Source organism: Sarcophilus harrisii, chromosome 3 (assembly GCF_902635505.1).
Source record: "Sarcophilus harrisii chromosome 3, mSarHar1.11, whole genome shotgun sequence".
In the NCBI taxonomy this organism is placed as follows: domain Eukaryota; kingdom Metazoa; phylum Chordata; class Mammalia; order Dasyuromorphia; family Dasyuridae; genus Sarcophilus; species Sarcophilus harrisii.
This window is the reverse complement of record NC_045428.1, coordinates 445,619,221-445,646,826: the sequence shown is the minus strand read 5'-3', so window position 1 is coordinate 445,646,826 and position 27,606 is coordinate 445,619,221. Positions and strand designations below refer to the sequence as shown.

Genomic DNA, 27,606 nt, shown 5'->3' with positions numbered 1-27,606 from the left:
ATATTAAGGAAAAGTCAATATATTATTCTATTTGTTTAGTTAACCTATATGAGACTGCTTGGTGACTTGGGGAGAGGGAAGATAGGGAGAAAGGGAGGAAAATTTTGGAACACAAACTGAATATTATAAAGTATCTTTGCATGTATTTGGAAACAATAAAACACTATTTAAAATTTTAAATAGATTAATTAATTAAAATGTTTCAAAAATTAGATGTTTGATTTTGAACAAAAGCCTTTTTCAGTATCAATTGATATGATTGTGACTTTTAATAATTGTTATTAATATTATCTATTAGCTTATGGTTTTCTTTACATTGAACCAATTCTGCTTTCATGGTATAATTCTAACATGATTATAGTACTTAATCTTTTTAATATGCTATTATAGCAAGTTTATCAATTTCTAATTCAATATTTTTGCATTAGGGAAATTAACTTACCATTTTATCTCTGATTTGTCTCTCCCATGTTTAGATATTAATATCATATTAGTATAATAGAAAGGATGTCTTTAGAAGGGTCTCTTTCTATTTTTGCAATTGGTTATATAATATTATAATTAATTATTCCATGATAGAATTTATTTATAAATCCATTTGGTCCTATGAATTATTTTGTCCCCTCTGGGAGTTCATTTATAGCTGGTTCAATTTTTTCTAATATTAGATTCTTTAAATAGTTTATCCTTTTTTTGTTAATCTGGACACTTTATATTTTTTACAAGTAATTCATTTAATCTAAGCTATCAATTTTGTTGGCATATAATTGGGCAAAACTATTTCCGATAGTTTTTATTTTCCTCTTCATTTGTTGTAACTACTCCTTTTTACAGTTTTTGGATATAAATAATTTTATTTCATTCTCTTTTTTTAAATCAGACTACATAACCATTACATTTTTATATTGTGATTCTACTTTTATTTCTCAATTGAATGAAATTTTTTGCTTTCGATTTTGTTAATCTCTTTCTTGATTATTGAGAATTTCTATTATGGTATTGTTAGGGGATTTTTATTTGTTGCTTTTCTAGTTGTTTTAACTTAGTCTTTCTTTTACTGATGAAAGTCTTATTAGTATCTTATCACCCTACTAGAACATAAGATCCTTGAGCACATGCCTTTATCTGGTAAAAATAAAGATAATAAGAATGTTCTGAAATAAGTGCAAAATGTGAAAATAAATTAGATCACCATAAAAAACTCAAATGATATCATTTAAGGAGATATAATTCCATAAATTCAATGCCACCTAATCTTGTCATTCTAATGATTAGGGAATATTTAAAAAAAAAAAAAAAAGGGAAGAGATTCCCTGAGGGCTAATAATAGGCTGTTTCAATGTGTAGGAATAAGTAGGTGTTTTGACAAAAGAAATTAAAGGACAGAATACAAGGGTAGGGCAGGAGGCACAAAACAGCATGTTCTCTGAAGAGTCAAGTCATATACTTTATGGAATTTATAAGTGCTGACTGAATTCAAGGAAATGCCTCTGTAACCTATGGAAACTTACCAAGAAAATGAGGTTAAATGGGGGTTAGGGAATTCTATTCAGGAGTTGCTCTACCCAGTCTCAGGGACCTTGAGCTCAGACTAGAAAGAAGGTGGCAAGGAGGAGGAAGAGGTGTTCAGAAAAGCCTTTTGTCCATTGCTGGAGAGGGTATAATGGGAACTGACCGACACAGATCTATGTCAATGTGGTGAATGCCAGTATTCCTCCAGGCGCCAGGCAGCACTCACCATCTGCCAAAAAAGCATCTCATTGACCCCAACCAGTCCACAATGATAACACTGAGAGTGGTCCAGATGTGCTCTCAGGTGAGCTAAGTACAGACAGGGACAACCCTCAGTTAGATTAAGGACAGAGAACAAAAGCAAAAGCAGATGGTTTTTTAGTTTGAAAATATTTTCATGTGCTTATCTCTGATGGAGGAGGGGACTGTGGGAGCAGGTATTCTTTCTGTGGGATTTTTTTTTGGCTTTAAAAATGTTTTTTATTTTGAATTCAATAATCATCAACATATACATTTTAATATACAAAGAACAAAAAGGGGAATATATGTGAAACTATACATTTGTTACAGAGTTTGCTATCAAATGGGTATTTTTAAATGTTAAAGGTTAGTAATAAACTTGTGGCTCCTTATGAACTTGTTTTTATTGTTCTGTTACATCCAACTCTTCATGACCCCATGGACCATACTGTCCATGAAGTTTTCTTGGCAAAGCCACTGGAGTGGTTCATCATTTCCTTATCCAATGGATTAAAGCAAACAGAGGTTAACTGACTTGCCCAAGCTCACACAGATAGCATCTGAGGCCTATTTTAAACTCAGATCTTCCTAACTCCAAGACTCTACACACTGAGCCATCTAGCTGCCCTGAACTTGTTTTTACTGATGCTCTTTACTATTTTCATTTTCATATCTATCACTACTCATTAATTCACCCTCTTCCAACTCATAGAAGTCCTCACTTTAAACAAATTACAGTCAAGTAAAAAAAAAAATCAATGCACTAGCTACGTCTAAAGTTGTCCATCACCTTTCTTGCCATGAAATATAAAACATGCTTTATCATAAGCCTTCTGAACTCAAGCTTAACAACTCCATTGATGAGATTTCTAAAATCTTTCAAAGCTATCTCCTTTTTCTCTACTGTGGCCATTCTGTAAATTTTTCTTCTGGTTCTAGAACAGCGATTTTCAATGCTTAAGATTGATTACCAGAGTGCTATTTGAATTTTTTTCTTTTTTTTTAATGTGGTGTTTACAATACCTGATAGTAAAATTTGGGTTAAATATTTGGTCGTAGGCTCTGTGTCATCCACTAGCCTTCATGTGTCCTCTGCAGCTTCCACAAAACTCTCAAAAATTTTCCATTTAATTTCTTATGCTAACTTGGGATATATTAAAACTGCAATGGGGAAAGTCATGATGTGAAAGAAATAACTGCATTGAGTTTATAAAAGGAGTTCAGTAAAAACTTATTTATTGACTAAGTCAAAAGGGCAAGATTCATGAAAGCATTACCACCCAGCTGTCCCTATAGAATCTTTGCTTCTTATTTATTCTATAAAGTGCTCCTAAGTTTATTATTTCTTACTATTTCTACCTCTTAAGTCCTACTTGTAGGAGACCAGCATGGAATATGTACAAATAGGATATGAGAGGACAAGCTGAGATTTCCCTTCCACATTCCGTCAAGTGCCACAACCTCCATAACAAAAAAAAATCTCCACTTTATATGTGTGTAGAAGGGGAATGATTGCTATTATTCTAAGATCAACTTCAGAGCATGCAGAGAGGTATGCTAAAAAATAGAATTAAGGTGGAAGTGTAGAGAGAGACTGAGGAAAGAAAGAGATTTAAACTGCTTTTTGAATCCAGTAGACAGAACAAGAAAGGAAGGCATTCTAGGCATGGAGGACACCCACAATCAGGAACAATCAGGAAACAAGCAGAATCAAGAGATACAGTATCATGTGTGAGGAATAGCAAGAAGGCAAGTGTTTCTGGATAATAAAGTAAGTGGAGGAAAATAAAATGTGTTTAAAAAGATAGGAATGTGCAAGTACAAGGTTTTAAGTGACAGTGTTTCATATTTGATGCTGAAGGTAATAGGGAACCACTGAAATTTATTGAGTAAGATAGGATCATATAGTCAGATTTGCACATTAGGAAAATCACTTTGGCAGCTAAGTGAAGGACAGACCGAATAAGAGCACTGAGTGGTAACTGTGTGGGTAGGGAGAAGGAGCTGTATATGAGAAGTATTGTAAAAGTTGTTGGATACATGGAGTCAGCATGAGAGATGAGTTGAGGAAGATCCTGAGTTTTTGAGCCTCGGTGGCTGTGAGCTCTTAACAGTCAGAAGCAAGTTCAAAAGAGAGAAGGATATAGAGGAGAAAATAATGAATGAGCTTTGCTCTGAACAAGCTAATTTAGAGATACCTACGGAAAGTTACATGTTCTGTCCAGCATGTCAAATAAAGTTAGTAAAGGACCAACTCAATTACTGGCCTAGATTCACAAAGCAAATGTTTCCAGTTACAAATTATGAACGCTACCAACAAATTTAAATAAATTAAAAAAACACCCACTCAGGTATCAGCAACACCTGATGAGTGCTGTCATCGCTATGCTGATCAGCTGTGTATGACTGACATTATTTCTGGTGAAAGGAATTTTATGTTGCTGATCTCATCCTCACTTCATTGCTTCTTTTGCAATTCATCAAGCACTTACTGTCTCATCTCTTAATTCTTCTTTGTTTCTCAACCACTCAGATTTTTTTTAGTGTGCAATTTTTTGTTTACTCAGTCATCATTTTCCTACACATCTTACCTCCTTTTGTTCCAGTCATCTAACAACTTTCTCTTTTCCCCTTTCTCTATTACTGTCACCCAATGCCTCTACCACCACTTATTACCCCACTACTTACTCATTTCACTCATATCACCTTTCCCACCCCCTATTATCATCCTCTTAGAACTTCCTGCTTTTCTTTTTATCAACATTTCCTCCCTCGCCTTCTTCTTTCCTTGCTCCCTCCCTCCCTCTCTCTCAGTTACTTTTCTTCCCTATCCCACCCTTACTTTCCATGTCAGCTCTCTGCTACCCAACTGAATGACTGCAGGGAGTGGTTAACCATTATATAGCACCTCATTTGAACATCTACTTACTCCAACCTGCTTCCATACTGGCAGGTCTAGCTTACCAAAGTCAGCAACAACTGATTACTCATTTTCTCAAGGGTTCACACTATTTTAGGAGAATAAAACACCCCTACTCATCATTTATAGTTTTGAGCCTCCATAAGTATTTACATAAGCCAGTTACTAATGGTTAAATAATTGTTTATTTAGCATTAAGGCAAAATAAATAATGATAGCATCATAAGTATAAATATATAAGGCAAATATGGGAAATAACAAATACACTAACATACTCTCCTAATTTGGTAACTTTGGCAATGAATGGACAAAAAAAAAAAAAGCCTGGCAGGGAAGAACATGGATGGGGGAAACCCACAGTTTGGGACAGAAGGCTTTGAAAGTATTAGTTCTTTCAGAACTTATGTTCATTATGAAACTGTCTCTCTGCCGACTACTTGTTTCCCTGTGCTTTATGATTCTCTAGCTGGACAATTTCTCTTGTATTATTGAGCCAACAAAACATTTACAAACTCTCAATTTAAATCACTCTTAAGAGAGTGTTAGAAAAGTGTTACACTACTCAATTGGCTAGCAGATCCCTTTTTAAAATTATTATAGCTTCTTATTTTCAAAACATATAAATGGGTAATTTTTCAACCCAAGTTTTCAAAAACTTCTGTTTCTACTTTTCCCCTCCTTCTCTTTACCCCCTCCCCTAGATGGCAAGTAGTCCTATATATGTTAAATATGTTAAAGTATATGTTAAATACAATATATGTATACATATTTATACCATTATCTTGTTGCATAAGAAAAATCGGATTTAGAAAAAAGGTTAAAAATAACCTGGGAAGAAAAACAAAAATGCAAGCAAACAATAACAGAAAGAATATAAATATCAATTCCCTTTTAAAAATAGAATTATCAAGTTCATGAGACTGGCTATTTCTGGGCCATACAGCCCAGAACACTTAAGTATTTACTCAAGATTTTGTCTCTCAGTATCTCTTCTTATATAGTAAAACAGCTGCAAAATAAATCTTTCCTTCTCAGCTTTTTTCTCATTAAAGAATAATAGGTCCTTTTGAAAGACTTCACCTTTCTGAAGCTCTAATTAGAGAGGAACTGCAATAGCTAGAATTGAAAATCCTTTCCAAAGAGCTTAAATCTTTATTCAAACAATCAGGAACTAGCAGAAAAAGCTTTTTTAGCAGTTGACAGTTTTTGTGCTCATTTCTTCAACTAGTTAGAACAAAGCAGCTTTGAAACCTCTTGATGAGTTCTCTCCAGCTAATTCTTGACCACTCCAATCTTAGCCTAACTTTGCATATCATTTAATGGTGTAAGGCAGGGTCTCCTGATTTTTCAGTAACTCACCTTTGACTTACCATGTAACTACTCATCAATTTTCTTCTGCAAAATTAATAGTCTTTATTTAATCATTCCTCAGTCTTTAAATAGTTATGTAATCTTTCTTTTCTTTTCTTATTCTTTTTTTTAAGTTTCACCTTCTTCCATCTTAATTACATTCAATTGAAATGAAGAACAGTAATACCTTGTAGCTCTTAGTTCTTAAAATGTTCTTCCATCTCAATCTGAGTTCTTGATAATGTATTTCTTCATACTCACGATATCAGGTTTTAATAAATAAAAGTTATTTCTTTGTCCCTTCAAAATATCAAACTATTAACATACAAATGAGGCATCATCATACATATTCTAAGAAATAATTTAAGCTTACTCCTTTTAGGCTTCAAATTTGATTTTTAATTCTTTTTTTTCTGCTCGTTTGAAAGCTGAACTGCTTCAAATGAAAGGCATTATTACCTTAAAGAAATAGTACTTATATAAGGAAATTCAATTCTATCCTTTAATAGTAAGAAGGTCATAACTATGGCAGTAACACTCAGAAAGACTGGGTGGAGAAAATAATGATGAAGGCAGGAGACAAAGTATAATAAGCAAGTGACTACTTGAAAGTACATTATGGGCACATTAGTTCAAAATAATCTCATATAATTCAATGTCCCAAAATGGTATTTAGCAAAATCACATATTGTATACTGACACTGGACAATGTATTCTCTAAACTGATGGGTAAAGAGATTATATGTGAAAACATTTTGAATTAGATTAAATGTAACTAACTCAATATTAAAGGAAAAAATATCTCCACATCTTTGATATTTACTTCAATAAAAGTCCTATGTTTGTTTCTTCATTCAGTCATTCTTAACCCTAACCCTAACCCTAAATTCAACACTTATTAACCATCTACTTCGTACAAGGTATTGTGCTAGATGATGGGCATGTAAAACAAAAATAAAAAGCAGTTCCTATCCTCAAACAGTTTATTTGCTTGTGAGCATATTTGAGGGATACAGTGTAATTCTGGAGACACAATCGACCTGGAATCAAACATTAGAAGTAGAGAGATACAAAGGAGAGAGTGTGAGACAGATTCAGAGGCCCAATACTGACTTACTAGCTCTACTACTTACCACCTATGTTACATGGGACAAATCACTTAATTTCTTGGCCTTTGGAGATTAGAATAGATGATCTAAAGATACCCATTTTAAATCTACAATCCTATGACCAGTTAAAAGGAAATTCATTACAATAAAATAAGTCAATGAAGAACTTTTCAAATGGATGTTCACAACTTGATAGTAGATGTATTATAAGAAAAAATAATAACAGACAACTATGTGGGTCAGTGGATAGAACACTGAGTTTGGAGTCAGGAAGTTCCAAGTTCAAATCCAGCTTCAGACATGTGAGCCTGGGCAAGTCATTTAACTTCTATTTGCCTTAATCCAGTGGAAGAAAAAAATAGTAAACTATTCAAGTAGAGAACCATATACAGGATCACAAAGAGTTGGACAGGACTGAATAACAGCAGCTACAGACTTTTTAAAAACAATGAGTCAAAATTGAGTGGATGCCTATCATTTGGGGAATGACTGAATAAGTTATAGTATATGAATGTTATGGAATATTATTGTTCTATAAGAAACAACCAGCAGGATGATTTCAGAGAAACCTGATGAGACTTACATGAACAGATACTAAATGACGTGAATAGAACCAAGAGAACATTGTACATGGCAACAACAAGATTATGCAGTGATCAATTCTGATGGACAAGACTCTTTTCAACAGTGAGGTGATCCAGGCCAGTTCCAATAGACTTGTGATGGAGAGAGCCATCTGCCTCCAGAGAGAAAACTATGGGGACTAAGGGTAGATCACAACATAATATTTTCACCTTTTTTGTTGTTGTTTTGTTTGCTTTTTGTTTTCTTCCTCATTTTTTCCCTTTTTGATCTGATTTTTCTTGTGCAGCATGAAAATTATGGAAATATGTATAGAAGAATTACACATGTTTAACATATATTGGATTACTTGATGTTTAAGGGAGAAGGTGGGGAAGGGAGGGACAAAAAATTCGGACACAAGATTTTGCAAGAGTGATTGTTGAAAACTATCTATGTATGTATTATGAAAATAAAAAGTTAAAAAAACAGGGAATCATTAATAAACAAAGAGTTTGAGGGTAAGAGTAGGAGAAGAATCTTTCCCCCTTTAACCAAAAAATTAAACAATAGTGCAGCATCCTCAGTCTTGATCTAAAAAAAAAAACAGGCATAAATCCTCCACTAAGTGGTTTCAAATCAAAACAATAAAGTCTCCTGAAATCTTAATTTAGGAAGGTTAAAAAATTTAAAAACAGGATGGTGTGACATTCTCTTACTTCTAATAAAAGCACATAGAAAATTCATTTCAAGCATCTGTTTCACATTTGAAGACCAAAAACTAAAAGCCTATCAAAGAAGAGAAATCTTTATGTAAATAATTTAAAAGTTCAAATATCAATCCTCCTTTTACTACATGGATAGCTATGACTTGAAATCTCCTAGCAGAACTGTTATGTAAAGTCTACCTTCAAGTCTGTAGATGCTCAGACTATCTTTTTAGCATTTTACATGGCTAAAAGTAATAACCTGAAAGCACAGAACATCAAAATAAACTATAGCATGCTCAAGCAATGCTCTTAAGAACATTCTGGAGCCCAGCCAGGACTAAGGAATGGAGTGATATTTTAATTAACTTATCTGTGTGAAAATTTCCTTGGCAGAACATCATCAGCTGAGATGCAAAATACTCATTACACACCAATTTATAGTGTTTAATAGCCTACACTTAAAATAATTAGGTTATTATTTCACACTTGGCCATGCTCTCTGGGAGAGCTCATAAGTTTCACACACTAGGTTTTGTTTGGGCCTGTAGCTACTACCTGAAGAAGATGCTACTGTTTTTGAAGGGTAATTCAGGCTGAGCCCCAAGTTCAGCAGTTCATCAATACCTATGGTCAATCATAGAATAAAAAGAAAGGAAACTGAAATGAAATATAAACTCTACTTAGTCTGTCTCTGATCCAAAGGAAAATTTGATATAATTTTTTTTTTTTGGCCGAGGCAGTTGGGGTTCAGTGACTTGCCCAGGGTCACACAGGTAGAATGTGTTAAGTGTCTAAAGAAAGATTTGAACTCAGGTCCTCCTGACTTCAGGGCTGGTGCTCTCTCCACTGAGCCACCTAGCTGCCCCAAATTTGGTATAAATTATGTGTTTCTTATTTCCAGTCTTCCACTGAAGTCTTCTAATAGATCATTATAGAATAGAGATGACCTATTTTGAAGACTTTGTTTTTGAAGACTGAGTAGTTTGCTATTTCCTTCTCCATTAGATAAAAGCAAATAGAAATTAAGTGATTTGCCCAGGATCACACAAGTGGTGAATGTTTAAGACTTGAGATTTCCTGACTCCAAACCCAGTGCTGATGTACCAATACAAGCTCCCACAAGCCAGAAAGATTTCAAGCTAGGTCCAGAAATGAATGTTTGTCTATTGTCTGAGGATCCTAACTAAGGATGGAAGTTAAGCACCAGAGAACTTATTTGGGGGACAAAAGCAACTCACAAATAATTCTTACTAAATCAAGATTGGGATATGCACTGCAGAGGGACCTGGGTACGAATAGCAAAGAAATCACAGGTCTTAGAAGTATATTTGTTACCAAAAAAGAAGAAGAAGAAGCAAAACAGATGACCTGAGGGGACAGGAAGGAAGCAAGTGTTATTGCTCATTCCCACAGTTCCTACTATTATAACTTAAAGGAGATCTTCTCCCCAAACAGGACAGTTATAAAGAGTGTACAAAAATCTCTCTTTATCACTGAGGTAAGAGGCATAGGTTGGAACTAACTACAAAAATGAAAAAATTTTGTGAAAAAACAATAGACATAGCCAGCACCCATGGATAAAGTTACTAAAGTGAGCTATACCTTCTAGATATGGGAGAATCCAGCAAGAGCTGGGATGTGTATTTCTCATGAGCATCTTAGGATAGGCAATACAAATTATATCTGAGGTCTCTGTTTCTGAGAAAGTGTCTGTCTCAGAGGAACTCATCAACATATCCAAAGCAATAGATCCTTTTATATATAAAATGATGTTAGGGAAGAGATTGCAGTCATATTCTGAAAAGTCAGTTTTGGTTTGGGGTGTTTTTTTTTTGCCAAAGGATTACCTTTGATAAGGATATTTTTATGCATCTCAAAAATATTACTTCACTTATTATTTGCTTTCTTTTTCAGAAAGAAAAAAAAATGGAAAAAGGACATGTTTTAAAAACTGAACAGGTTAATTTTTTTCAGCATTCGTTACACTACATATGTTAAGACTTCCTACTCAAATGGCATATTGTTCTTACAATAGTTTAAATTCCCATCAAGAACACCTTAAAATTATCCTAGAGTCAGGAAAAAAGTATACAGAAAATAGTAGTTTAGGACTAATAAAAAATTGTCCTGGGAATCAGGAAATCAATCTAACTATGTACAGTTCTATCCTTGTCTTGCCATGTCAACTCAGTCAGGTAGTGAGAGATTAAATGAATCAGCTAAACATCAAATTGATTTAGAATCAGATCCCAAACACAATTCTAGGCATTTGTGAAAAAAAACTTTGGAATTTCTCACAGATAACCTTTAAATTGATTTTGTCCATAAGAAAAAATACAATAAATCCAATATTTTGTAAGTTTCAGCTCTTAAGAAGCTGACAATCTAAAAGGGGGTGAGTAAAATGAATATACCAATATTTTTAAATCATTTTAGGCTCCCTCCAGGTGTAAGAATTCCAACTCCACTACAGATACATTCCTATCTGACTAAACAGTTCAAGAAAAGTGCTTTGACTAAGGGAATATAGATTGTTACGTTTCAGGGACAAGATTTAAACCCAAGTCTTCCTGCATATAAATCCAACAATAGATCAACTCTGCATTGCTGATGACCCAAATATACCAATAAAGCATATTGTGAAAATTACAAAAGACATTCAAAGTGTCCCAAGAAATTTTAAGAAAGGATTGCTTTCAAGTTGGAGAGTGAGGGTGGAGATGCAGATAAGTGAAAGTAGAAACTGAAATTTGGTCCTAAAGGAAAAAAAAGTCTTCAACAGAAGATGTCCTTAATCAATTCAAAGTCACCTGACACAGTAATTCCTCTGGATGTTGAAAGAATAGGTAGGTATGATTGCTGAATCACAAACAGTTGAAAGATTATTGAAAAGAGGAAAGGTACTGTAGAACTGGAGAAAATTAAATGTTGCAGTTTTCCAAAATAGATTCATAAACTACAGCCAATGAGCTCCATTTTAATTCCTTGGGAATACCTAGGATGTATTTTTTTTTTAAAGAAACAGATTTGTTATTTATTTATTTTTGACATTCATTTTTTTAAAATTTTAGTTCTAAATTCTGTCTTTCACCCTTTGCCTCTACACTATAGATGGCAAGCAATGTGAGATCAATTATACAAGTAATGTATATGCTATGTTGCAAAAATTTAAAAAGCAAGAAAAAAATGAAAAAAATTATGCTTCAATCTGCATTGAGACTTCATCAGTTCTCTCTCTGAAGGACATTCTCTAAGTCTTTCAGAATTGTCTTGGATCATTGTTTTGATCAGAATAACCAAGTCTATTATAGAGAATCATCCTTACAATATTGCTATTACTATGCACAATGTTTTCTTGGTTCTACTTACTTCACTTTGCCATGTGTTCATCTAAGTTATTCTGAAAACATCCTACTCATCATTTTTAGAGCACAATAATATTCCATCACAAGCACATAAATTGATGGATATCCTCTTAATTTTCAATTTTTTTGCCATCACAAAAAGAACTGTTATAAATGTTTTAATATATCTAAGTCCCTTTCCTTTTACTGCAAGATCAAAGGGTATCTATAGTTTTATAGCCTTTTGGGCATAGTTCGAAATTGTTCTCCAAACTGGTTAGACCCACTCACAACTACACCAACAGTGCATTGATGTACCTATTTTTAACATCCCTTTCACTATTTGTCATTTTCCTTTTCTATCATGTAAAACAATCTAATAGGTGTGAGGTAATACCTTTACATCCTAGCATGTATTTTCAAAAATGACTTATTAACGTATGGAAAAAAAGCAGTGATGAAACATGGTTTCATCAAAAATAAGTTATGTCAGGTTAACCTTATTTCTTTTTTTTAATTATTAAATCTTTAGAACAGAGCAATTGAGTTTACTTATATCCAATTAAAATTTTTATAAACTTTTATCCTCTTCTCATAGATGCCAGCTAGTTGCCAGTGTAATTAGAGAAATTCAAAACAGGCTAACTGGTCAAATTCAAATTCTTTGTCGGGAACTATTGAAAGGAGGTCACCACTGGAATACCCAAGGATTTATATGGAGGCCCATACTGTTAAACATTTAATTAACGACTGACATACAGTTCTATATAAAGCTAAACAGGATAGTTAACACACTCAATAGCAGCATCATGATCCATCCAAAAAGATCATGATAGCTAGAATATTCATGACTCTAACAACATAAAATTTAACAGGGATAAATGTAAATTCTTAAACTTGTAAAGCCTATTATTTTTAACTCAGTTAAGGTAGAAAAAGTATAGTTAGAATGCAATTCTTCTGAAACACATCAGGGGTTTTTAGTGGACAGCAAGCTTAGTATGAGTTAAATATGTCAACGAATTAAACTAATGTTAATATTGGGTATAGTAAGAAGCAAAGCTTTCAAGGATAAGAAGGTGATAGTCTCACTGTACTCTGAACGGCATCTCCCAGTTTAGGAAGGAAAATAGTCAGAATGTCAAAGGGCCTTGAGTTCATGACGTGAGCATTGGTTAAGGAAATGAGGATGTTTAGGCTGGAGAACAAAAGGCTGTGATAGTTGTTTTAAGTGTCTGAAAGACTGTTCAATGAATAACGGATTAATTTTCTTCTTTCTGGCCTTAGAGGGAAGAATCAGGAGTAAGATGTAGAAATTGCAAAAGTATAAAGTCAGGCTTGAAATCAGAAAAATAATTAAAACTATAAATACAAAAGTAGAATTGGGATGCCTAAGCAGGTAGAGGGTTCTAGATAGCACAATGAATAGAATGCTGGATCTGAAGTCAGTAAGACCCAAGTTCAAAAATAGCCTCAGACACTTTCTAGCTCTGTGACTTTGAGCCAACCACTTAATCTTTGTTTGTCTTAGTTTTCTCATCTATGAAATAGAGATAATAAAAGTACTCACATTTCAGGGCTGTTGTGAGAATGACTGTAAAGCACTTAGCACAGTGCCTGGTTCATAATAAGCATATAAATATTAGCTGTTATTATTATTATTATCTTTCACCAGAGGTCTTCAAATAGGGACCAATGACTTTTTGGATAAATAGAAGTAGGGATCATTTTTAGATATAGACTGCAGTAGATGGCCTCAGAAGTCCCTTCCAATTCTGAAATTATGTGATTTTCTAACAGAAATAGGATGTAGCAAGAAAAGAAAAAAAAGAATCCATTCTAGGAACTTTGATGATATAAGCAAAGACATGAAGTCAGAATGCTGAACAAGAATGGTAAATGATAATGAATGAATGAAAAAGTACTTATTAAGCATCTCCTATGCAAGAGCTATTCCCCTTAGAGAATTTGCAAATTACTGAGAAGGACTCAACACAGGGGAATGTTGGGCAGGGAAGAGGGTTTTAGTTTAGTCACAGGTATTGTGACTGGAACACAGTGTACGTGAATGGGGGTAGTATGAGGTAAATTTGGGAAGGTAAGCTGAAACAATGTCAAGGAAAAAGGTTCTACCTTATTTGATAAACAGTGGAAATCATTAAAGAATTTTTAGCAAAGGAATTATTTGACCCGAAAAAAATAAGAAGACTACATACTGAAAAATGTAGTGAGGGGGTACACTGCAGACTTGAGTGACTATAAATAGAAAAAAACAGTGAGGAGGCTGTTAGCATATTCTAGGTGAGAGGTGATGAGGGTCTGAACTAGATTGGTTCAATGGGAGTGGAAAGGAGGGGGCGGATATGAGAGAGATTTTGGAGATAAAATTGACAAGACTTGGCAATGGACTGAACGTGGGAGGTGAATGGGAACAAAAAAAAAAAAAAATCAAAGACTACTTCAAGATATTGTGCCTGGGTGACAAAAGAATAGCTGACTGTGCAATCAACAGAAAAGGGAAAGTTTGAGGGAGGGACACCAATTTGGTTAAGTTACAAAGAAAACAGTTATTTCCTTTTTCTGAGATTTTATTATTATTATATTAAATTATTTATCTCCCCAGTTCACATAGCACTTTCACCTCTTTGATGCACCGATCATATACATTTATTAGAATTTGTATGTGTCATATCCCCCTACCTAACTGGGAATTCCAGTAAGTCATGGACTCTCTCATCTAAATTCTGACATGTCTCCTCATACCTGCACCTAGCACTAAACTCTACACACAGAAGGTAATTAATAAACATTTGATGAATTAAACTGAATGCTAGGATTACAGAAACTATATTCAGCAAAGAACCCTTTAACTAGAGACAAAAGAACTGGGAATATGTAAGAGTTCACCACCCTGAAATATTCTTTGTCTTCACATATAGCAGAATACATTCCACCAACATACTTCCCTATTCCATTTTAACTTGAAAATATTCTTTTGAACAATAATGTAAAGAAAAATAATGCCAAAAGAACAGAATTCCAATCAAAGCGATGTATAATCTTGACTTCAGAAAGCTCGCATTGAAGTAAACCTCCTTCCTCTCAATAAAGAAATGTGAAATGAAGCATCCTATGGTCAGATAGGTGTTTTGGTTACCTACATTTCTTGGTTACAAGGAAGAATTAGAGGGAAGAAAGCTTTGAAAACCGGGTTAATAAAGAAAGTGTCAATAAGCCCTTTTCCTCTATTTCCTGTCTTCTGCTAAGGTCTCATACATTGAATTCATTGAGTATTACATGAAGAATCACATTGAATACTAATAGCATTACTATGCAACCCTCTACCCATCCACTTTCATAATCATCGATGCATTTTCTAATTCTTCTCAATTAGTTGCAAAATATAGTTCATTAGACTCTCTCTTTTTATTCATATGCCTCCTCAAAATATTCTTACATAAAGCCATTCCCTAAGTATACCAAAATTCCCCTGACAGTCCCCTTGGATAAGATTGACTCATTATCTGAGAAATATGAAAGTTCAGACTTACAAAATCTCCCTCCTTAAAATCAATCGTCTTCCTGGATATTTGTTTACCACTGTTAAGTTCTAGAATGAAAAAAAAAAAAAGACTTGTCCAGAATATGTTGTTGTTAGACTGACAACCTATAGAGCTAGCCCTTCTGCTATATGGTGGAGAGAGATAGCAAGTAAGCAATGAACAGGGTGTAGTTCTGAATAAGAGGAAGTAAGCAGGCTAAAATACTTTTGGGAAATTGTGCAGTAAGACTCCAAGTCTCCTTCTGAAACAAAGGTCTATCTTTTTAAGATCAATATTTATCTGGTGATGCTAAATGGCTATGAACTTTGTGATAACATAAGCTTCAAAGACTTCTATTGTAGGTTACCCATGAGTAATGACTGCAATATATAACCACAAAACAGCTGCACAGGAAGAAATGCATAAAGGATATCATCAGAAAGATATGGAAGAGGAAAATGAGGTGGATCAGTCATATAACAAGATCTCTTTTCATTGAACAAGTTCCCATTTTTCAATATCAAAATCTGTTTCATATAGTTCAATCAATAAAATAGCAAGCCATATTTTTCTTCATTTTTTTCTTTTAGTTTTGTATTAAATTTCACCTTTATTCTAAGAAGTTGGTAGTCTGACTGTAAAGACAAAATTTAGAAATAATGCTTGCATCAATAATTATCTGTCTCCTGTTTATTGAAATATAATCTATTTCATTTTTCATGATGCATTGGATACTCACCACATTTCTAGCACTTTCCAACTTTTTTCCAGAACAAATAACTGCTGATTTATAGATATAAGGTTTTTATGTAGCATATAATCCTTTGGCCTATCTCATTTCTTATTTTACATTTTACCATGTTTTTGACTATTCTTTTCCACTTTGCATAAAAGTTGCTAAGTATTAAGGTATATATTAATACAGTGGATCTCAATGGGGAGTTAAACCCTCTCAGAGGAGGTCCACAAAGCCAAAAAGATGGTTTAATGATTAAATCTATTTTCATATTAATGCTAAAACACTTTAATTTTTAATATGGCAAAAATTGATATAATACACATAAAACAAAAGTTCTTTGAGAATTCCTCAACAACTTTTAAAACAACTTATAAAGTGGTCCTGAGATCAAAAAAAAATTTGAGAACTGCTACATTAATTTGCATGCCTTTCAAGTTCTTCACAGAAGTCTTCTGCTATACTTCCTCTACTACAATAACTGCTGGCACAGAAGTTACGATTATTTTCATAATTTTTTTTGTATTTTTATACTTTTTTCCAATTACATGTAAAAAAAAAGACTTTTACAATTTGTTTTTAAATTTTTGAGATCCAATTCTTTCCATCTTTTCCTCTCCTTCCCCTCCTTGAGAAGGCAAGCCATTTTAGGAGCTGCCCCACTGAGGACCTAACTAGAATTGGCCCACTGAACAACACAGCTCCCTTTTTTTTTCTTTCCTTCCCCTACCTTCTTCCCTTCCCTTCCCTCTGTCTACATAGAGGATCATACACTTATGTGCCCAAAGGAATGTATATTTTGATTGCTGAAACCTTGCATGATATCTTGGATTTTACTGGCTAGATTTCTTTTTTAGGGACCATGCTTTACAACTAAAGCAGTGGTCATCAAAATAATGTGATACTGGCTATGAAATAGAGTAGTGGGGATCAGTGAAATAAGTTAGATTCACAAAACACAATAGTCAATGACTACAGTAATCTAATATTTGATAAACTCAAAGACTTTGGGATAAGAATTCACTAATTGACAAAAATTGCTGGAAAAATTGGAAAATAGTATGACAGAAACTAGGCACTGACCAACACCTAAGACCCTACACCAAGATAAGATCAAAACAGGTTCATGGTTTATCATAAAGGATGATGCATAAGCAAATTAGGAGAGCAAGGATCTGTGAAGAAGGAAGGGATTTATATCCAAAGAAGAAATAGAGAACATTATGATTATATTTTGATTATATTATATTTAAAAAGTTTTCTACAAAGAAAACCAACAATACACTTAGAAGGTAAGCAGAAAACTGGGGAAAAAATTTTTACATCCTGAATTCCTCCTGGGGTTATAGCCCACTATGACACTGTCTCTCGGTGTCTTTCCCTTTACTCACCATCCCCTATACTATATGGTACCTCACCTCCCATATCCCCATTTTGTCACATGGTCTCTCTCCTTTTGCCTTATAGTGTCTTTCTCCTTTTTATAGCTTCTTATAGCTTAAAGCTTATAGATTTTCTCCTTCTTATAGCACCTCTTTTAGGGTGCTGCCAACTAAAGGTATACTACAACCTCATGGGGTGTTTCCTTTTTTCTGGCTAATTGTGACTTCCACTGGGGAACCTGTCTTTTCCATTATTAATTATTAAAACCCCTTTCCTTGATATGAGCTCTCCCAACTCTATTGCATATTTACCATACCTTATGTCTATTGTATTTTTTGTAACCTTTTCTCCTAAATAAACCTACCTTTTGCCAAAGAGAATGGCCATCGTGAATTCTTCACATGACCAAACCCCAATCTCAACATTAATCATTTATTAATGCCAGGTAGTAGAGATATAAAGACAGTGCCTCTTCTCCAGGTGCTCACTAGTATAATGGGAGGAGAGGGGAAGAGAGGTGCAAATAACTATGTATTAAGAACAGCTAGATGGTGCAGGAGATAAAGTGACCCACCCAGAACCAGGACTCATCTTCCACGGTTCAAATCTGGCCTTAGACACTCACTATGTGACTGATTCTGGGAAAGTTATTTAATCCTGTTTGCCTCAGTTCCCTCATCTGTAAAATGACCTGGAAAAGGAAATGGCAAATCACTTCAATATCTTTGCCAAGAAAACCCCAAATGGGATTAGAGTCAAACACAATTGAAGAACAACCACAAATAAAGAAACAAACTATATATAGGATCAATTAAAAATAAAATAACAAAGTTCCCACTGTTCTACAATTGAGAGGCACTGAATAAGCTTTCTTCAGAAGGTGGAATTTTATCTGTAATATGAAGGAAGCCAGGGAAACCAGGAATCAGAAAGGAGAAGGAAAAGCATTCAAGCAGGAGGGACTGCCAGAAAAAATGCCCAGAGTTGAGATGAAGTTTCTTAGCTATAGGCTAGTATCACTAACAAAGAACTGGAAACAAAACAGAAGTCAATCAAATGGGAAATAGCTAAACAAACTGGTACTTTAGTATACAGTAATCCACCCCTTCATTCATGGTTCTGTTGTCCATGGTTTCCATTACCCTCAGTCAATTGTGAATTCCAGAAGGGGATCGAAGGCCATGCAGAAAGAGAGAGAGCCAGAGCATGAGTCTACTGGGGGCCAAAAACAGACACATGATGGATACTGGGAATGGAGAGATCTAGATACATGGATGATTGGGCAGATTGGGACAATCTGGGTGCTAGAGATCTCAAGCCAAGCCCCAATCCGGCAGGAACTGGGGTGTGGTCTCTCTGTGTCATCCACTTTTCTGCTTTCACTTGGAGGCTTTTTTAGGGTTTTATTTGGGGGGAAGGAGTAAAAGGCTGTGCAATACCAAGCCAAAGGGGGGAAGCACACACGGCTCCCAAACACAGTGCGGTATAATAAAGTTGACATAGTTGTTTAAAGTTAAAGCAAAAACAGTCTGTGTTGGTTTCTTTACTATTTGTGATTTCAACATCCACTGCAGGTCTTGAAATTTATCTCTTCCAGCTAAGGGAGCACTATTATAAGGAATTATAATGAAATGAAATACCATAAGAAACAATGAAGGATCCAGAGAAGCATGAGAAGAATCACATGAAATATTGTAAAGCAAAATAAACATAACCAGGAAAACAACATATGCAAGGACTTGGGGAAAAAAAAAACAAGAACAAAATGATACTGAGCACTGTGTAGTGATAATAATCAAGCAAGTCTCTGAAAAAAGAAGAAAATATACCTCTCACTCTAATCTGAAGAGGGTGGAAAGTATAGGTATGGAATCCTGCCTCTACTATCAAACATGATTGATATGTTGGTTAGCTTTGCCAAGCTTATTTTTCCCTTTCTTTTTTATTATTAAGAAGGTCTAGTTCTCTGGCTAGGGGAGAGAGAAGGAGAGAGGTATTTAGAAATAATGGTAACATAAAATGAAAGAAAAATTTTAGGAGGAAATTTAATTCTGTCGTTAGTATGTTCAGTCATTGGACAAGGATCTCACATTTAAATACCAATAATTAAGTTAATAATTATAAATGGCCTGAAAAAAGCTCTGTGATTCTTTGTACCCTCTTATCCTTTCCCCTTTCCTACCATTCTGACACTGTCACTTTGGAAGCACAAAAGAGTAATTTGTGATTGAGAGCAATTTGCCCTTTCTTTTATTTCATGGGTAACCATAACCAAAAATCCATTACCACATGGCCAGCCAGACTATAGTGTTGAGTTTCTCCATATTTAACTGAGCTGGTCCTTAGAAAGGAGATCCTCCACTGTAGTCTTTCTGAGATGACAGAAACAACCAGAGATTGCACTCTGCTAATATAACTTCTGAAAAACCAGAGAATCCTCCAGATTATGACAGAGCACAGAGGATACATTTTTGAAAGCTGAGATTCAAAGTGTACATTTGACAGCTCATAAAAAGTCAGGTAATAGGACCATAATCAAAAAGTTCTAGTATATTCTCAGACCTAATTGCCTCCTCTCCATTACATACACACTAGATCTTTTCTCCATTATTTCCTTATTCCCAGAGTGGAAATATTTCCAGTATACCCCTTCTTCCCATTTGTTAAATATGACATTATGGCTTGGCACCAGTATACAGTCAAAAAGAAAAGGATAATGAAAGCTGAAGGAAAAAGAGCAAAGCAGCCCTTCCCCCCGTCTGATGCTGGACTCACAACTCTGACAGAAAGCTCCAACTCAGCATCAACATAATCCAGTTTATCTTGGGTAGAAATGATTTGGGTTCCATATCCAAATCAGTCAGAGATAGATAGGTAGGTAGATAAATAAATAAATAAACACAGACTAAAAAGGAGGAAGGAAGAGGCAAGGAGAGAGTCAGAGAAAGAAATGAATTTAAATAAAAAGACTAACAAAGGATTTTAATATATTTCAAATATAAAGGTACTATCCTGTATAGTCAGATACCTATACAAGACCTAATATATTTACTCACCATAAGTGATGTCTAAAAGGTACACTTAATGTACCTAAAGAAAGCCACTTCATAAGATTTAAGTATTATTATGGAATTATCTCAGGACCAAGGTTGTAAGAAATTACACAAAAATGATACTCTGATGATATACCACCAAACTATAGGGAAATATGGCCATTTAGTTTTTAGACATAGCTAGAAAAGAATTTCCTTTCCCATGTTCACAGCTCTATTGAGTGAAAGAAAATGGTTTCCATTTCCATAAATCAGTAAATTGGTATAAATCAGGATTCTCTACTCAATTAGAATTTTATTTTAAAAAGTGATTTGATGAAGATGTCCTAGCTGTACCTGATCTAAAACTATATTATAAAGCAGCAGTCACCAAAACCATTTGGTATCGGCTAAGAAATAGATTAGCTGATCAGTGGAATAGGTTAGGTTCAAAAGACAAAATAGTCAATAACTATAGCAATCTAGTGTTTGACAAACTCAAAAATCCCACCTTTGGGATAAGAATTCATTATAGGATAAAAACTGCTGGGAAAACTGGAAATTAGTATGGCAGAAACTAGGCATGGAGCCACACAACACCATATACCAAGATAAGATCAAAATGGGTCCATGATTTAGGCATAAAAAATGAGATCATAAATAAATTAGAGGAACATAGGATAGTTTACCTCTCAGACTTGTGGAGGAGGAAGGAATTTGTGACCAAAGAAGAACTAGAGATCATTATTGATCACAAAATAGAAGATTTTGATTACATCAAATTAAAAAGCCTTTGTACAAACAAAACTAATGCAAACAAGATTAGAAGGGAAGCAACAAACTGGGAAAACATTTTTACATTTAAAGGTTCTGATAAAAGCCTCATTTCCAAAATATATAGAGAATTGACTCTAATTTATAAGAAATCAAGCCATTCTCCAATTGATAAATGGTCAAAGAATATGAACAGAAAATTTTCAGATGATGAAATTGAAACTATTACCACTCATATGAAAGTTTTCCAAATCACTATTGATCAGGGAAATGCAAATTAAGACAATTTACCACTACACACCTGTCAGATTGTCTAAGATGAGAGAAAAAAATAATGATGAATGTTGGAGGGGATGCAGGAAAACTAGGACACTGATGCATTGTTGGTGAAGTTGTGAACGAATCCAACCATTCTGGAGAACAATCTGGAATTATGCCCAAAAGTTATCAAACTGTGCATACCCTTTGATCCAGTAGTGTTACTACTGGGCTTATATCCCAAAGAGATACTAAAGAAGGGAAAAGGGCCTGTATGTGCCAAAATGTTTGTGGTGGCTAGAAACTGGAAACTGAGTGGATGCCCATCAATTGGAGAATGGTATATGAATGCTATGGAATATTGTTGTCCTATAAGAAATGACCAGCAGGATGAATACAGAGAGGCTTGGAGAGACTTACATGAACTGATGCTAAGTGAAATGAGCAAAACCAGGAGATCATTATATACCTCAACAACGATACTGTATGAGGATGTATTCTGATGGAAGTGGATTTCTTTGACAAAGAGAAGATCTAATTCAGTTCCAATTGATCAATGATGCACAGAATCAGCTATACCCAGAGAAGGAACACTGGGAAATGAGTATAAACTGTTTGCATTTTTGTTTTTCTTCCCGGGTTATTTTTACCTTCTGAATCCAATTCTTCCTGTGCAACAAGAGAACTGTTCGGTTCCGCACACATATATTGAATCTAGAATATACTATAACATATTTAATATGTATAAACTGCCTGCCATCTAGAGGAGAGGTTGGAAGGAGGGAAGGGAAAAATCAGAAAAAAATTAAAAAAATTATGGGATATTCTGAATAAAATTATAATTATAAAAATAAAATAAAATAAATAATGAAAAAATTAAAAAAAAAAGAAATAAAAGGACTTTATTATAAAAAATAATTGAGTAAAGGGAAAATTCAACAAACGTTTGGAAACCCAAAATTCTAAAAAGGAACCTAATTAGATAAAGTGCATGGGAGCCCAGGGGTAACAAAAACCCCAAATTTTTGAAAACCTAAACTTAGGGTTAAATCTAAGATTAGATAGCCAAATAGGTAGCCCAGGCGGTACTTAAACCCAAAGTCTTTCTGACTCAGCTTCCTCTATAAAGCTGTATGTTTCAGAGTCTTCATTAATCTGCAATGATCAAGGGAGTTGTCTCACTGGAAATTCCAAGGAAATCCCAAGTCCAGGAAAAAAAAAAAGATTTTCTTAAAGCACTCTGGCCTATAGTTCCCTCATTTGTATATCAGAGGCCCAAGTTGACATCAACACTGATTTTAATAGATGGGAACTTCAGAGAACATGTTATGTTTGACTCTCCCACAGTTGTGATGCTTCATTAGAACAGGAATTAGGAATGGGAGTGATGAGTCTTTCATTTTTCTTTTACCTAAGCAATACTGAAGACTGAATATATAAAAAGATAAGTAAGTGTTATAATTAAATACAATTTATAAAAAAATTTATCTGGCCTATAAATATAATTCAGTATTCCGATTAAAAAGAAATGTGATTTTGTCATTGTGCATATTCCATCCTCTGACTCAGACCACAAACTTTCTACAGCACTTACTAGACTGTCTTCATGAGTCACCATGGCCAGAAATAATTTGTCAGCTGGTTGCCAGCCTTCTGGAGATGAGTCTTGCTGAACTTAACTACATAGGTTAGCATGTTCATATTCAGGGAATCTTTACTTTGGAAGTATCTACCAGAGATTACATTTCAATTATATTAGCATTTCCTATTCATTTCCATGTCATATTGAGGACCTGTAGTAAAATTATAGGATACAGAGATAGACAAGCCTTAGAGACCATGTAATTTAGTGACTTTATTTAAAGGAGATTAGTAGGGAACCCATATTTAACAAAGTGCATGAAGCAGACACCTCTAGGTATAGCCACCATGTTTAGTGACTGCCATTAGTGGGTACTGCCAGAAAAACTTAATGCCCACACTCTACAAAACTGGTCATCTGGGCTGGAAGAAACCTGAGTTAGAAGAAACAGCCCAACTGAACTGTGGGGACACTGAAACTGCTAGAAGTATGCATTAATAGCAACTCCTAGACCTATGGGAAAGACAGACAGATACACAACACACACGGTATCCAAAAAAAACTTAGTCCTATTTTAAACATTAACAAGTTAGCTAAATCCTGCTAGCTCTTGGTGATAAACCAAGTTGGATAGAATGATGATTTTAAGCTTTGATAGGTTAAAGATACACTAAGACTTTTGAAACACCCTATATAGAAGATGATAGACAAATATAGATCAGCATATATATTACCTATGTATGAATAAAAATCAATAAGCATTTATTACACTCCTACTATGTTCTAGATATCAATCAATTAATAAACATTTATTAAGCACCTACTATAAGCCAGAGGCACTCTGCGCTAAATGCTAAAAATACAAAAAGAAGCAAAAGACAGTCCCTTCCTTCAAGAAACTTACAATCTAATAGGACAACAAACAAATCTGTACAAAAAAGTTATATATAGGATAAATAGGAAATAGTCAAAAGACAGAAAGCAATAGAATTAAAAGGAGTTGGGAAACATTCCTGTAGTTGAGGATTCATTTCATCATATGCACAGCTTAGTGAGAACTATGATGGGAATTACTGTAGCTGCTCCACCAATCTACCAGATCTAATACTATCTTGATTTGGTGAAGTTCTTTTTTTATTTTTTTAACTGCAAAAAGCCAGCAGATGTGGCAGGATATATGCTAATTCATAAGGTAGTCAGATAGTATCATGGATAGAATACTGGACTTAGAATCAGGAAAATCTGAATTCAAATCCTGCCTCAGATACTTACTAGCTGTGTGACTTGGGCAATTCAATCAACTTCTCCTTGCCTCAGTTTCCTCATTGGAAAAACTAGGAAAATAATGGCCTTATTTCACATAGTTATTGTGAAGACCAAATGACATAACATATATAGAACACTTTAAAGCATTATATGAATGAACAAATTCAATGCAATTCAAAAAACATCTTATTAAATTTCTACCACATAAAAAGCACTGTGTTTATTGCTGGGGAATAAAATGAAGCTTAAAGTCTATAGAATTTTACACAGATAACCATAAAACTTAATAAATGCATTAGGAAGGTGAAAAACAATGGCTTATATAAGGTCCACTGGGGGAAACAAACTCAAAAAAAAAAAGTTTCTTAGGAATTCTAAGCAAGCTCTGAAAATCCAATTGGGAAAGGCTGACTAAAGGAAGGTTTACATAAAGTTTTATCATTCCTAAAATACAAGCCAAAAGAAGCTCTCTCAAATAGTACAGAGTCTCACAGAGATGCTGCAAAAATTACATGGCATGCCAATTAGGATCCAAGAAACCTGTGCCTCCTTAGGGCTGATATATCCAAGTATGGGTCTCCTTTCTACATAGCCCCCTCCTTCACACACAAATACTTATTTCGAAGTCTGAGGCAAAATGCAGTCAGTAGCTCCCTGACTCCTCAGCCAAAGAAACAAAAACAGCTACTCAAGTATCCCAAATGTATTCCCTAACACAAATGTGCAATTCAATGCTTGCTAATGACCGAGGCTTTTGAATGACAGGAAGATATCCACTGTGTGATACTGCCCAGATCTCCTTCAGCCCAGCTCCTCAAAGGTGAAAGTCAGAAGCCTGAAAGAAACCTTTTATGATTTTTTGCTGTGGTTCACAGATATACTGGGCAACAATTCTTTGGATATCGGCTTTCAAATTAAAATAAACACACAACTAAGGCTGTACAGAGCAAGTAAGAAGACCGGGTTGTCTGGGGCACTCAGGAGACAATACAAAGCATGAAAAGCTAAAGGAAAACAATTGGTACTTTTCTCCAAGTTCCTCTACTCCTGCATCTCCCTCTTTGATAGTCACTGAATGATCCCTAGGTGTCCTTTAGCCTTTATTAATATAAATTATCCATAGACTCAGAAATTAGGCCTTATACCACTCTAAGAGCTTGGAAGACAAAAGCTCATTATCTGATCTGTTTGGGATTCTGTATAAATAGTTGTTAATAAACATGGACTGATCCCCCCATGTCAAACTGAAACATCTCTTGGAAAAATGTCCAGAACTTCTTAGCTGTGTGATCCTGGGTAAGTCACTTAAGTCAGATTGTCCCCCCCACTACAGCCACTAGAAAGAGAAGAGAGAAGACAGAGAGAAGGGAGAGAGAGAGAGAGAGAGAGAGAGAGAGAGAGAGAGACAGAGAGAGAGAGAGAGAGAGAGAGAGAGAGAGAGAGAGAGAGAGAGAGAGAGAGAGAGAGAGAGAGAGAGAGAGAGAGAGAAGAAGGAAAAGGAGGGAGAGAAAGAAAAGAACAGAGACAAATACTGTAATTGTTGAAAAAAAGCATTAACTAGTATGACTTGAACTGTACTACTATGTTCCTGCTTAGGGAATTGATACAGGTTTATTTTGTCAAACTATCATCAGTTTATATAAATGATGCTGACCTATTTCATTTAGCCTGATTTAAAAGAACAAAAAAAATTATATGAGATACCTATTATATTTTAAATTTTGGGCACCAATCTGACACTCTTTGAACTTATATACTTAAATTGCTTTTTTCAACAATTCAGCCAACTTTTATTAATCATTTACTATGTGCCGAGCACGAAGCTATGTGCTGAGGATGAAAAGAAAGGTATAAACAGTCCCTGCCACATTGTAATGGGTGAGACAACATGCAAACAATTATGTACATAAAATATACATTCAGACTATATTGAAGGCAATCTCAGAAGAAAGGCAGTGGCAGATCATAATACATCTCTTTTTCATCCATGTGAATCTTATTCATATTCTCTAACAAATCCTCACAAAGATAGCTACATAATATTCTGGAGAGCTTCTTCTATACCTACATTTCCGGATTAGCACTGTAATTTGTGCTCTTATGACAGAGCCACCTTCTTTTCCAGCTCTAATTTTTTTGTTCTACTTTTGTTTTTTAATTATATTTCATTTTTCAATCAGCAAAATTCTACCTTCTTTTCTCTTTTTTCCCTTAATCCCATCACTGAAAAGGGAGGAAAAATAGAATCCTTGTTACAAATACGTATAGTCAAAAAAGACAAATTTCCACATTGATTAAGTCCAAAAACATATATGTCTCATTCTGTGTTCTGAGTCCTTTACTTCTCTAGCAGGAGATAGGCAGCATATTTCATCATTAATGCTCTGGAACTATAATTGGTTATGACTTCAAAATTCTTGCAAATCTGTTTATCTCATACTGCTGTCTTTGTATAAATTGTTCTCTACCTTCTATTTACTTTACTCTGCATAAATTCATGTCTTCCCAGATTTCTCTAAAATACTGTCCTATATCATTTTTTCTAGTACAGTAACATTCTATCACATTTACATGCCATAACTTGTTTAGTCATTTCCCCCTTGGGCACCTCCTTAAATTTCCATACTTTTCTACCTCAAAAAAGCTAATAGTTTCATGTAGCCTCAGAATTTGTTTTATTTAGGATTAATCCCTTAATTTATCCTTCTTCTAATCCCCCTTTCTTCCTTTTTCCTTCCTATTTTTCTGTTGGGTAAAATGTATTTTTTTACCCATCTTTGTGTGTATGTGTATTCTTCCCTCCTTTGACCAGTTCTGATAGAAGAGTAAGTATTCGAGTGTCCCTCCCTCTTCCTTATTTGTAGAGATGTCTACTTGGACACCCTGATTATGAGAGAATTTTTTTCCAACTTCTTTTCCTTTATCTTCTAGGGTATTCCCCTTCCCCTACTCCTTCTCCATTGTTCTTTTAAGATCATCGAAACATTAAAAAAAAAAAACCATTCCCAGGCTTTCTGTTTAATTAAATGCCCTCTATAATAACTTAACAATGGTAAGATTCAGAAGACATATAAATCATCTCTTCATATTAGAATGTAAATGGTTTATCCTTGCTTAGCCCTTAATCATTGTTTATTGAGTATCTTTTTATGCTTTTCTTAACACCTATATTTAAACTTCAAAATTTCTACATATCTGTGGTCTTTTCATCAGGAGTATTTAGAATTCCTTTATTCTTTTAAAAACCAATTTTTTCCCTGTAGGATTATATCCTCTTTTGCTGGGAA

The 27,606-nt window shown here is 34.5% G+C and overlaps 1 protein-coding gene across 2 annotated transcripts in view; it reads right to left on the bottom strand.

Annotated features, from left to right (window-relative positions):
• CRYL1 (crystallin lambda 1) overlaps window positions 1-27,606 on the bottom strand; it is a 175,911-nt gene that overhangs the window by 101,217 nt on the left and 47,088 nt on the right. The window lies entirely within an intron of this gene.